General features: G+C 41.8%; 1 protein-coding gene across 9 annotated transcripts in view; it reads right to left on the bottom strand.

Moving 5' to 3' along the window:
* The window catches only part of LOC144022853 (interleukin-21 receptor-like), a 33,736-nt gene that overhangs the window by 13,503 nt on the left and 9,428 nt on the right, over positions 1–10,805 (bottom strand). For 2 of the 9 annotated variants that reach the window (XM_077528006.1, XM_077528007.1), the window contains exons 2-3: positions 2,273–2,357; positions 322–400 (exon numbers count right to left, since the gene is read on the bottom strand). The exons of 3 other annotated variants lie outside the window; for them this stretch is intronic. The gene's annotated coding sequence lies outside the window, so the exon portion shown is untranslated. Of the gene's footprint in view, positions 1–321; positions 401–1,140; positions 1,402–2,272; positions 2,358–10,805 lie in introns of those variants that run through there. 4 more of the 9 variants (XM_077528001.1, XM_077528009.1, XM_077528002.1 and 1 more) reach the window with 4 other exon arrangements.

Here is a 10,805-nt window from a genome sequence, read left to right as displayed (position 1 = left end):
GGCGGGGAGGGCGGGCGGGGGGCTATTTTATCCCACTGGGGGGTTGTTGTGTGAAGTGACCCGCACACGGCCAAGCAAAGTGCTGGAGGTGTCTGTGCTGTGAGACGGGTGAGGCCGGCACCGTTTACACACACACACACGCACCCACCCACGCACACCCCCGCAAAAGTGGTGTTGGGGGTGTGTGTGCGTGGATGTGTGTTGATGGCAGTGGTGGTAAGTAACCATGCACAAACAATTTTCAGGTTTCTGTTCTACGAAACACTCATAAACAAATACAGTTTGTGATCAAAAGCCATATAGAAGCAAACGTTGACTTACTTGCTCATGAAATGCTCTCACATATGCTGATTTAAAGGCCCACAGAATATTGTGTTCCATTGCTGTCAAAATATGGAACCTACCAAAAGAAAGATTAGTCTCGTCTTTCATCATGGAAAAAAAAAAAAAAGTATATTTCTATCTGTTTCCGTTTTGCAGCAATTAGTATTAGAATATAGCTCAATTTCATTATTATTCACAAATCTGTTTATAACTGTGGGGGGAAAACAGCTTTTTGCAACAGCTTTTTGCCCTGGTTGCTCTCTTATACTCTGCTGCCACCTGCGGGCCGTTTTTGTAATAACTACCATTGCTTCAATCATTCTCTTCAGTTCAGAGGCTGCATCAAAGTCTTCTGTATGGTCCAGCATAAAAACAAAACAACCAACAAAGCAAAAACGTATAAATACGTCTTTTGGACACTGGTAATATTTAAAATACAACGTATTAAGTTTTTGGGATGAGTTAATGAAACACTCCCATACACGCGTGTGGTCAAAAGTGCTATTTAAGCAAACGTTTAACTTACTCCTGAAATGCTCTCACGGTTACTATTGAAATGGACTCACACATACCACTGTTTTTCTTTTTCTTTCTTTTTTTCTTTTTACCACAAACACATCTGAAACTCGCACACTACTGAAAAGCTGGTATTCAAAACAGATGAAGTGCTGGAAAAGCAAGATTCAGGAAGGAGTAAGATTTAAGTTAATTTGTTAAAATACATATTTACTTATACATTTGTGTTTCTAGAATTATTATTTGCACATTTATATATTTTGGAATGAGTTTTAAGAACCAAAATAAAAAACAATTTACCACTCTCCGTCATTTTGGTTGTTTACTTTCGCCTCGAACGCTTCCAGGTCGGAACTGGGAAAAACCCACTCCGATATATTCGACCATCCTCAAATGCAGCATGAAGTTAGCTAGCTCCTGATTGGTTAGGGTTGGTCAGCTGACGAGTGTTCCAGGCAGTGTGGTAGTTGTAGCTACATATGTGATGAGTACACAGCGTACAGCGTACAGTACTGTACGTACTTTTATAATGCGCTCACGTGAACTGCTAAAATGTTTTGTTTCACTCACATACAACAGAAATGCTCATTACTGAAACATGCGTGTTTCTCTGTGTGTGTGTGTGTGTGTGTGTGTGTGTGTGTGTGTGTGTGTGTGTGTGTGTGTGTGTGTGTGGACACAGTGGGTTGCAGCTGTGCGCGTGCTTGAGTGCGTGTATGTGTGCAAATAAGGGGTGCAAGGTCCAGAGAGCGAGTAGGGAGGCGGTAAATACAGGTTGGGAAGTGTTGAAGCGTAACATTTCTCTGCCCGTCCGTCCGCCCGAGCGCTCGGCCGCCCGTCTGTTGCCGGGCCAGACGCAGAAGCGACGGCAATTTGTGCGATTTCACAGCTCAGCGGATCCCAAAAAACTCTTGACAGCCGTGCGGGCTCTAATGGGGGGGGCAGTCAGTGGTGCTTGTAGCGAGCTGCTGGGTGAGGAAGGAGTGACAAGACTGAAGAGGGAGCAACAGTTGGGTTGCTTTCTTTTCTGTGTAAAAAAGATTTCTCAACTGAATGTCACTTTTTGACACTTCTTATGATCCAAGCACGGGTGAGAATGGCAATCAACAAAACGTCAACCATACAACAGTGTTTCTCAATTGTTTTCTTTTACTCCCCGCCTCACAAGAAAACATTTCGTAAATGCATTAATTGTATAGATGCAACAAAGAATAACTTTAGTCTCTTAATTTTCTTTACCACACGTCGTACTTCCTGAAAAAACAAACAAACAAACAAAACACTGCAACTGAGAGCTCGTAGTCTCTAAGACTGACAGACTGACAACTGCCACCTACTGTAGTGGATGAATAATTACACTTGATAATAGCATGGCAAAAATACATGTACCTTGGGGTCACACATGCCTCCACTTCCCCACCTCCTTCCCCACCTGTTGATTTTAGGTCACTGCTGGGTCACTTCCTGTTGAAATCGGGTCACACCCTGTTGATTTTAGGCCACTTCCGGGTCACTTCCTGTTGAAATCAGGTAATTTCCTATTATAGTCCATATTTATATAGATTTCTCCTAACATTGGAAACATGTATTATTTGGTATAATTGAATCTGATAAGAATGTCTTCAATACAGTTTTATTTGATAAATCTTATTAGTATTCTAGTGAAGTTTTACATTCATAAGCCTATATTTACACATAAGAAACCAACTTTTTTTTTTTCAAAAGCATTCCCCTTCATCTGACCATTAGTGTAGATTTTAAACATAGAAGGGCCAAAACATGGCATGTGAAAATTAAACTGCATTTAAAAAACAACAACAACAAAACTAGCCACCAGAGCGAGCTAGAACTGCACAAATGGAAATTAACCAGACTTTTTTTTTTTTTTTTTACATATGTGCTGCTTTTAATATCGGGACATGACGACGACGATATATTGTGGCAGTTTTAATATTGCGATATCGCGATATTGCACTTATCGTTACATCCCTTGTATTAACAAGTGCCTCAATATTAAGTGTTATTAGCATTTGTAGGTTGTTTATATGCATTACTGTCATGTGCATAGCACAATTTTGTTTTTATAGTAGAGCTTTTTTTTTTTTTACTATATATTTTTTTTACAATATTGTGACCTTTTTTTGTATCGCCAACCTCCCCGCAATATCGTATCGTGACCTTCATACCGTGATGTATCGTGATGTTTGGATATTGTTACATCTTTAACGCTAAGTCACGTGACGGCGCAAGTCTGCCCTGTGGCTACTGTGACATGCCCGTTATCTGTTTGACTATACTGACTTGGTATCGATAATATCGATATTTGGATCGCTCCGCCCACAACTACGAACTGGAGGGTTTGGGAGGGTCGGGGGGACATTTGTCGATGCGCTACAAAGCGGCTGAGATTAGCGGCAGATAGTCCCCCGTCCAAGGGTTCCTGTGATAAGGCATGTCACCTGAGTGCTCTGTTTTGAGTGTCGGGGTCAAGAGAGGGTTCGAGAGTGTCAGTGGTGGCGGGCTGGGGGAGGCGGAATCAGGACATCTGTTGGGGCTATGGAGAGGTCAGCCACGGGACAGGAACCAGTCTTAATCCTCCCAGCTGGGCCCGCGGGAGAGGATTTGGACCCGTGCTGTCTCGCAAGCAGCCAAAAGCCACAACACAAGCTAATTGAGCTGCGCTGCTATCGCGCCGCTTCCTTGTAAAGCCCTGCGCCGGGTCGCCACCGCCGCAGCGGGGAACCTCTTTAATGTCTCACCAAGAGCGTCACGGATAACCTGGATTGGACGGGAAGCCTTCCGACTTCGTCACTTCCTCATGGAAGTCCAAACTTTTTTTGCATCTCAAACTGCCACGGATGCAAAAATGCACGCAGCAACTTTCACTTTTTTGTAAAGGTTGCAGGGTTAGGTTTAGTTGAGCTTGGATTTGTTGAGTTAAGGTCAGTTGGAAATTGCAGTCGTGTCTCGTTTAGCTGCAAATAACAATTCTTTTGATATGCAATTTCATCTGATATTTTTTCTCAATTTGTAGATGACTGATAAAAATAATATTTTTTATTAATTTCCATCCATCCCAAATAATGCATGAATCAAAGTTCAAATACATAAACTAACATAAGTAAATACAAACATTTTTAAAATAATAAAAAAGGCTGTACTTGGAATATTTGTCCTTTTGAAAAAGAAAATACATACCACTGTAATGCCATATGATTATGCCTTTTTTTCTCAAGAAAATAAAAACTTTAAATGTATACTATTTCTAAAACTTCTTTTTATTTTTAAAATTTATCCCATTACAAGTACTAATTTAATATTTTTGTCAATGCTGTCACTACTGTGGTAAATAATGATTTCTTAGCAAATATGTTATTTTTCTTTAATATTATTTTTCTCATTTCCCAGTGAATAGTGCATAAATGTTGATGCCATACTATCTTTGAAAGGTTATGCTTGTTTCCACCTTGGCGAAGGTCCATTCTCACACGGATACGGGACCGCTTAGCCACACACGCACACGCACATGCCAAACATTACCATGCGGGGGGGTCAAGTGAAGGTTCTCTTCCTGATCGGCCAACTGGAAAACTCCCAGGTTCGAAGGTCACGGATAAGCCGCCCTATTGGCCCGACCGATCGGACAGGTCAAATTAACCAGCAGCCACCCCGCAGCTGATTCGCTCTCAGTTGGCCACCCATGAAGCATCAGATGTGTGCGCATGTCGTCGTTAGCGCGCGTCATCAAGTCGGCTTGGCCGGGGAGCGCAAAAACCTTCCCCGTTCTGTTCCGTTTCAGTCCGTCCGCCCGCCGCGACCTCACACTGATTTGTCCGCCAAATACATTTCTCCAGCGCCATCGGAATGCGCTCAAGGTGCGGGCTTGTCTGCTAGGCCAAAATGGCAGCTCGTAAATTGGAACCGCAAAAAAAAAAATGAAAAAAAGAATGAAGGAGTGGAGGGAGGGTGACGACAACGTTTAAGAAGGCTCGTATATCAAATCAATCTTCTCCATTAAAATGAATTGAAATGCCATCAATCCGTTCCAGCCTCCTAAAAACACCAACATTTTTTTGTTTTAAACAGCAATAGCAGCCAACCAATATGGATTTTTTGTACGCTAATGCTGATTTCGATGTTTTGCAGAAAATCACCATATTTTTCCAAACTATAAGTCACACTTATTTTTCATTAACTGGTCCTCCAACTTATTTAGGTTTTGTTCTTCTTTGGGCACCAGAGGTGGCACTAATGCACCAAAAGAATTTGGCAATCGCCAAAAGGAAGTAGAAGAAGAAATACAAGATGAGTAAGAAGTACGTCGTCATGTGATGTGAGTCCATAAACTACTTTTGCCGCAAAGTCGGTTTATGGCGTTAATGCGAGAACCTGAAAAACCAGGCGACGGACTTTGTTGTTTTGAAAAGTGATTGAAAATCATGTGCATAATCCTCCAAGGAGGGCAAAGCAAGAGTTAAAAAAACAAAAAAAAAACAAAAAAAAAACAGCCCGCCACCACATGCTGCATCCGTTCACCAAATTTTTCTTTCAGTCTAATCCTGCAAACAGACCAAACAACTCTTTGGTGGAATTATGGAATTAACAAATAGCGCTCCGAGTTATCCGCTTCGGACTTTGTGCTTTTATGATACTGAGATTTCTGGCCATAAATTGCACCAGTGTGGCTCATTTATCTCCTTTTCAAAAAGGTTTTTGTAGCATGATGGGAGGCTCAGACTATTTTAAAAGCAGGGCTTGAGTTACAAAAACACTTTTTCATGGGACAGTAAAAATGATGAACGCTTGCCCGTTTTTATTCTAAACACATTGGGTCATGTTTTCCTAGTGAAACAGTTTTTCACAGGAGATAGTTTCACCTGCAATGGGTGAAAATACACAATATGGAGAGACCTTGAGATAAAAATGTAAAAAATATATTGTACTCCGCCCCCCCAGGCAGCACACAAGTGGAAATTCAGACTCTTGTGAACACCCATCGAAAAGGATCACGATTTCACGGGGTGCAAAACAATTAACCGCGATATAGCTGTGATTCTGTTGAATGGGATCAATACTTGATCTGACGAACGTCCACGCTTGCTTTGCTTTCATTTTCAATGCTGCCTGCCTTGCAAATAATATCTTGCCAATCTAAGCACACAGCCAACATTGATGCAGTGTGGCATCTTATATGTAGATAGAAATCGATAGTAACACGTTTGTCTTTTCACTTTTTGGAAACAACTGAACTTTCAGCATGCTAACGATCGACTGTACAACAACATAACAGTCTTAAGTTCTTAACTGTTATACAAGTGTCAAAATAAACTGGTCTTAAAATGTGTAAACAAAAAAAAATGATATAGTTTTCATAGCAAGTAATTAAACAAGTAGCTAAAAAATTATTTAGCTCAGTAGCTAACAGACATTTGCATCATTCTTCTTAACTGCCATACAGGTGTAAAAATAAATTGTGCTAAAAATATACAGTATAAACAAGTTTCAAATCTTTATAGAAATAGTTTGCATAGTAACCAACTAGCCACATAGTTAACAAGGTACCTAGCTAACTTCCATTTGTATGTTGTGTATCCATACATTTGGCTAACTAGCTAGCTAGCTCACTGCCATTTGCATATTTTGTAACCATACATTTGGCTATAAAGATGACTTGACTAGACTAACTATTAGCTTGCTAGCTAAGTGCTATTTGCATGTTGTGTAACCATACATTTGGCTAACCTGCTAGCTAGCTAGCTAGCTAACTGCCATTTGCATGTTGTGTAATCATACATTTGGCTAACTAGCTAGCTAACTGCCATTTGTGTGTTGAGTAACAATTCATTTGGCTAACTAGCTAGCTAACTGCCATTTGCATGTTGTGTAACCATACATTTGGCTAACTAACTAACTAACTAACTAGCCAACTTTTTTTTTTTTTTACTTGTAACCAACTAAGCAACTACGTTTAATAGCAGCACTTTTCCCACCGGGATTGCAGGCGGAGGAGCCAAAAAATGCGAGCGTGTGTAAGCCGACTGTTGCGCGTAACACGCTCAGTCACCAAAGAACTAAAGTAAAAGCTTACTAGTGACATTTGGACAAACGCTTATGCAACGGCCGTTCAAAGCTTGGACGCCACATAAAAGGCTGACGTGAGGCTTTTTTTGGCCCGAGTTGGTAAACCAATTAGCCTTTGTTTGCGCTAATTTGCCACCGGCGGTGCGCCGGTACCAGGGGTCCCCGTCACGAAAGCTGACCCTTGACCGGGACCCTCCAGATCAGAGCGAGCAGATGGGAGCCGGGAAAGCTTACATTAAAGATGCCTAATCGTGACAAGTGAGCGGCGTGAGATTTACTGTATGAGGCCCGCAGCTCTAATCACATTCAAATCATTAGCGATTTGCTCATGATAATGTCACAAAAAAAGGACAGAAACTTAAAGAACTATATCCATCCATCCATTTTCTTGACCGCTTATTCCTCACAAGGGTCGCGGGGGCTGCTGGCGCCTATCTCAGCTGGCCCTGGGCAGTAGGCGGGGGACACCCTGGACTGGTTGCCAACCAATCGCAGGGCACACAGAGACGAACAACCATCAACACTCACACGCACACCTAGGGACAATTCGGAGCGCCCAATTAACCTGCCATGCATGTCTTTGGAATGTGGGAGGAGACCGGAGTACCCGGAGAAGACCCACGCGGGCACGGGGAGAACATGCAAACTCCACCCAGGAAGGTCCGAGCCTGGACTCGAACCGGAGACCTCAGAACTGGGAAGCGGACGTGCTAACCACTCGACTACCGTGCCGCCCTAAAGAACTATATTCGTCTGACAAATATAAACTATTACCATCAGAGTGGCGATACACTAATGCCCAGGCGCAGAACAAAACGATGTAGAAACTCATTTATTCCAGCCTCTATTACTTTTAAAAATAGGTCTTAACATTGTGTACTGTGTCAGCGTGTGTATTGTTGTTTTTGTTGTTTTTTTTTTTTCTCAGGTTGACTGCTGGCTGTAAAAGGAATTGCCCCTTGGCGATAATAAAGTTGACCTTGAACTTGAGAAGGAATATCAAACAAACTAACCATTGATTTCTTTACGAGCTAAGTACCGGTAGCTCAATAACTTCCTTGCTCACTAACTAGCTGACTAGTTGTGGGAATGCTGAAAGCATCTCACATTTGTTATCCGGATTTTTATTCTCCTCACTTTTTTGCCGAAAAACAACTCCCACATAATACTTCCGATTTACACTGTTCAAATTTCAACTTGCTTCAAAAGTTCACACATTCCGGGGACTTTTCCCCATTCATTTTCAATGGGACTGACATAGAACTTTTTCGAAGTCCCACTTTCCACGCCCACTTCCCATACATACAACGGATCAGCATGACCTGCTCACTTCTTTTTATTAATTTGTCTTTCAACTTCAATTAAAACTTTGTACTTTTCACATAATTTATTTTTCAATAAACTTCATAAGCATTCAGCTTTCAGCATTCCCACACAATTTCTCCAGAAATTGCGCTTAGTCTAGTTAATAATTATCCTCTCATTCTACATCCATCGCTAATGTACATCCAACTACGGTAACTAAATATAACTTAGCTAGCCATAATTTTTCCATTTTGTGTCATCCTGCAAATCGCCAACGAACGAACAAACCTCAGTAAATTCGAAAACTGACTTTTTCGTTTTGCTGACTGACGATGAAGTAGCTGCCATTTTGATTTTGTGCGTTCCTGCTAATTTAACTATCATTTTGCTTCATGGTACGAAGAAGAATCAAAGCAAGGCTTCCCCCATTGTTGTCTTTGGGTTGAGTCATGGGGGCTGTGGAGGAGGTTGAGTAGGCGGGTCGGTTATACATGAACTGTACATGACCCGGGGTAGGGGGGGTCAATCTGAGTGTTTGTTTGGGTTGGAGCGAGTTTGCGAGGATGATGCATTCAAGGAAATCAAGAGCGCGGAGAAAAAGGAGGAGGCGAACAGATGGGGGGTTGGGGAGGGCAGTGTTGGAGGCGCAAGACGGATTGTGTTGGCTAACGGGCAGATGTTTATGGGCCATTATTTACAAGCTCTTTAATCTGGGCTATTTCCTTGCCCTTGGCAATGGATGGCTCGCTAGCTTGCACTGCCTGAACCTCAACCTACCAACAACGCTCTCAACTAATCCATCATTTCCCCAACACGGGCGAGGAAGTGGACGGAGGGAAGTTACGCTTGTTACCAAAATGAAAGGATTGACGCTTTTTTCCCCCCCCCTCCACGTTTGAATGATGAAAATGTCAACCTACTGTGGGACGGGGGCCACAAACACCTTTTTTTCTTCAACACCAGCACTCGTCTACATTTACAACTAAATTGTAATATTGGTGCCATGGAATTATCTTCCCAATCCCAACAGTCTGTGTTTCTCTTGGCTGTCCTGCTTCCAGTGCATGGATGTGGATGCTACAGATTATTACATATTTTTTTCTGGTCCAATCAGTTTTCAGCCTCAATGTGTTGCCATGTCATCTAATCTGCCCACAGTGTTTATCATCTGTAATGATGGCCCGTTTTTAACCTAAAACCTACAGTATAAACAATAGTTTTAAATCTTCATAGAAATAGTTTGTACAGTAATTAACTGGCCACATAGCGAACAAGGTACCTAGCTAACTGCTATTTGCATGTTGTGTAACCATACATTTGGCTAAAACTTTTCATTCGCTGGCCCTCAATGACAGCATTTTTCCGTACACGAAGCAGCTAACTGTCAGTCAGTCAGTCAGTCAGTCAGTTACTTAGTTAGCGAGTTGGTGATAAGATGAAAGCAGGATTACACAATGAAAAATGACAGTAGCCGTTAGACTAAACAGTTATTTAGCTACGTTGTTCATCTTAATCCTACTAAATTAGCTAACTAGCTGCCACCAGCTAATCATCAACTAACTTACAGGGTGATTCACAAAGAATGACCCGATTTCATGATCAAATATTTGGTAAGTAAATGTATGAATCAGAATGTGGGAGTGGGTGTTTGAAAGATCAGATTTGGCACTTTTCTATAAATTGTCATGTGACACTGACATACTTATGCATCTGGCAACAACAGCAAAAAAAATACAAAATAAATAAATACTGTTCGTGCTTGGCCTCCTAGATCTCCTGACCTCACAGTTTGTCATTTTTTTTTTCCTATGGGGGTTTGTAAACTGCAAGGGGAGGCCATATTGAGCACTTGTAACATGGGAAATAAAACTTGACTGTTAGTAGAATACTTTTATTATAAGCGTTATTTTTTGCTATTTTTCCTTCATTGGCTCATGAAATAAGGTCATTCTTTTTTAATCACCCTGTATTTTCATTTTGTCCAATCCTAACTGACCAACCAGCTTTGATTTTGATTTTGTCAAATTGTGCAAAACACTAAGAGTAATTTCCTTTTTCCGTGATCCTGCTTGCTAGCCAACTAACCGACTGATGGTGAACTTGTCTTTTTTTTCCCCCTACGCACGTTAAGCGACGTGAGCACTTAACCCTGCGGAGAGGTCGGCCCAGAGGAGGATGAGGAGGCCATGTAATGCACACATGGGGAGATGAAGAGGCCGCTCAAGAGTTTCATTCTCCCGTCCGCCTTTACCTCACAATTCCACTTTTTTTTTTTTTTTTTTTTTTTTAAATCCACTGTGCGGTGGCGTACATGCGTTCGGGCCCTTCATGGCACTTGTAAGGCGCACTTCTCCAATCTGCTTGGTGAATATTAGCCCACTTGACGTGGAGATCGATCGGAGGTTAAAAGCTTGTGAGACCTTGGCTTGAGGGGAGGGTTGCTAGGCAACTGCCGTATCCCCCCAGCCATGGCAAGTATAGAGGTGTCCACATGTCGCGCAATCAGTTAATTGACCATGTCAGCACAAGTGCATTTAAAAAAAGAAAGAAAAAAAGTGCAATATCAAAGTTATAAAATG

Source organism: Festucalex cinctus, chromosome 7 (genome assembly GCF_051991245.1).
Source record: "Festucalex cinctus isolate MCC-2025b chromosome 7, RoL_Fcin_1.0, whole genome shotgun sequence".
Taxonomy (NCBI): Eukaryota; Metazoa; Chordata; class Actinopteri; order Syngnathiformes; family Syngnathidae; genus Festucalex; species Festucalex cinctus.
The sequence above is the reverse complement of the archived record's forward strand: the minus strand, read 5'-3'. Positions and strand labels throughout refer to the sequence as shown.